A 3,092-nucleotide genomic window follows, 5' to 3' on the forward strand; every position below is an offset into this window, starting at 1 on the left:
GCCTTGCATGATAAAACGTGATCTCTGGTCATAAGAAATCAAGTTGCGCAATCAAGTTAATTTATGCGATCAAAGGTTATGCAGGGAAAATAGCTGAACCAATAACAATTTATATTCATTACATATTAAAGTTAGCAGTAAAACCTTTAAGTTAAGGTAAACAAGCTTTGAAAGGTTAATGTCTGATAGTTATTTTATTAGAGGTATAATCCCAGAATTCGCTTGAACTTGCGAAACGCTGAAAGAAAATGGACAGCCAAATACAATGGAAAATATATTAAGATAATGTGTTATACTTCTCATTCAGTAGGTTGATTGGATCATTTTGATAGTAGCCTATCATTTCATACAGTACACATGGGTTGTAGGAATTTTAGCGAGTCCATAAACCCTTGTTATTTTATCAGTGTCATGAACAAACAAAATGACAGCATGACTAAACACGCAAAACAGTGTTCAAACTGCAAAATCAAAATGATCACGTTGTAGGAAATCCACAATACCACCATACGTTCTTTAAAGACAATAAACGCATAGCACGTGGAAAGCTCAGCTCAAGTATTTACTGATCAGCAGGCCAGCTAGCTTTTTTCCGGTTAAAATAACATTTTTATTACTAGCAATCAGCAAATAAACGAAACAGAAACGTTGAAAAGTCAGGCTTTGCAAGTTAGCTACTCATTTAACACGTTAGCCAATTCATATGAAAACTGCACTTCAGCTAGGTTCGTCGATATAAAATAACATCAGCCATACAACGCGTTATTCATAAGTTGTATTCATTTAACTAAGATGCACCGTTTTTAAGCTGTAAGTGAAAAAAATATGAAGACCAAAGATGTAGCTCCACTTACTCCTGACGTGAAGACATGCTTGCTACCCCGGACTTGTATCATGTGATGCATACCGTCTCTGTCAGCTGATTTACCAGGCAGCTTACTTCCTGTAACGTTGCTCAGACCTTTGGCGACGATACGGAATGACGCCAAGTAGTTCTGCATTTCATCTGGGCGTTTCACCCACATTTATGCTGTAGATGCATAATATCAGAATAGGAAATATGAAAATCTATGAATCTACGTCTATGAAAATGTCAACATGCTGGCATCAGAATTAAAGTAGTTTGTAACGTTACAGAAGGAGGGCCAGCTCTGCACAGTACCAGCGCTGTTCTCTGATAGGCATATAACGGTAATGCATCGAGTGACTTCGAAGGGCTACTTTTCCTTGTATTACAGCTCCATATAATAGCGCTTTGAAAGGATACAATGAAATTTGGTTGAAGTGCAGACTCAGCTTTAATTTGATGGTATTTTCTTCCATATCAGATGAACAGTTTATAAATTGTGTACCTATTGTACCTAGTCCCAATTATATATATATATATACTATACATATTATATATATATATTTATATGGTCGCATATCCTTTGCATGCAATGACTGCTTGAAGTCTATGATGCGTAGACATCACCCAATACTGGGTATCTTCCCTGCCAGGCCTGTACTGCAGCCATCTTCAGGTCCTGCTTGTTTCGGGGATAATACATAATTAAGTTCACCAGTTGTTTTTTTTTCTTATTAATAATGAACCAAACTATTGATGTTGGCATGCCCAGGGAATTTTCCTGATTGATTTTCATTTCTGACCCTAATGATGGCCAGCTTAATTGCATTGACACTGCTGTCCTCCTCATGTTACCACACCCCAACAACATCTCCAAAGGCATTTACAAAGTCTAGAATCAAGACTAGACATCAACAGCTCTCTTTGAATTAACTAACAACACAAATGAGAACACCTACCTAACAAAACAACAAATACTTGTGGTGGGACCATGTACAAAAGGTGCTGTCATTTCTAAATGGTTCATCCAACGTTCATCCATTTCTAAAAGGTTGAAAATACCCAACTGTCATTGTATCCTTTCAACTCAAAGTGCTAGAGTGCAGAGCCAAAATAACAAAAAATGTGTCACTGTCCAATGAATTATGGTATTCACTGTATCTCAAAATTCTCCACGTAATCCAAACGTCTATGAGGTATGTAGGCCTACTCATACAATTCTGATTCTGATACATTACACTACATTTGTAGTAATTTGGGTATACAGTTGGACATTCGTAATTACAGAACAAATACATTGTGCAACACATATGATTACTAAAATATTTCCAGCAGTCTACCTGTATGTTCAAAACACAAATAGAAGATACACACACAAATGAGACAAAGCTGTTGAAATAATACTAACTGTACAGTAGCTGCTACTCTTACCTTTGTGGCTTATGCTCATGATTACATGGTGAAAACACATATGAGCCATGCTTTTTGAAAGCCATAGTGAGTAAAATATTAGCAAGCCCCATCAAAGTAAACAATAAAGTTTTTATGTTCAGTATAATTTTCCAATTAAATTAATCATTTTCTCAAAGGTGACAGGCAGCAATTCATGTGCCTGTATTATTTATTCGATAACATGCTACCTGTTGCCTGCACATTGCTAGAGTACACAACATATTGTATTTACCAACTCATTTCAAACTAAGACTTCAAATTTCATAAAACTAAGAGAGCATTAAAATGTCTATCTATTTAATCACAATAACCGACAATTAATTGAGCAAGTGATCATGTCTGTCAAAGCCTCTGAGTTGTATGAGCAAGAATATTTTCATCAAATAAACAGCAAACAACATATAAAAACCACTAGTCAGAAGTAAATGGCCACACGGAATTACTCTACATAGTAATAGGGTACTTAGATAATGTTATACTCATTACCTCGGATAGTATGTTGCCCCCTATAAGTGAATGTCTTCAGATACTTTGTGTAATGTTTCTGTATTTGTTCTGTATGTTTTCATGTTTATTCTTGTTTATGATTCATTTCCCATAGTACCTGGTTTATGTTTTCCCATTACAGTTCTCTATTGTCCTCCCCTGTTATGTCTATGTCTGAATGTTTATCAGTCTAGTCACTCCCCTGTCTGCGTGCCCCACTATTCGGGTGGTTACGGTAGTTTTTCGGGGTTCAACATTTTTTCTAAAACTCGCGATTCTTACTTCCTGCTTTTTCTTGATAGTTAAA

The sequence above is a fragment of the Osmerus eperlanus genome, unplaced genomic scaffold (genome assembly GCF_963692335.1).
Source record: "Osmerus eperlanus unplaced genomic scaffold, fOsmEpe2.1 SCAFFOLD_375, whole genome shotgun sequence".
Lineage (NCBI taxonomy): Eukaryota > Metazoa > Chordata > Actinopteri > Osmeriformes > Osmeridae > Osmerus > Osmerus eperlanus.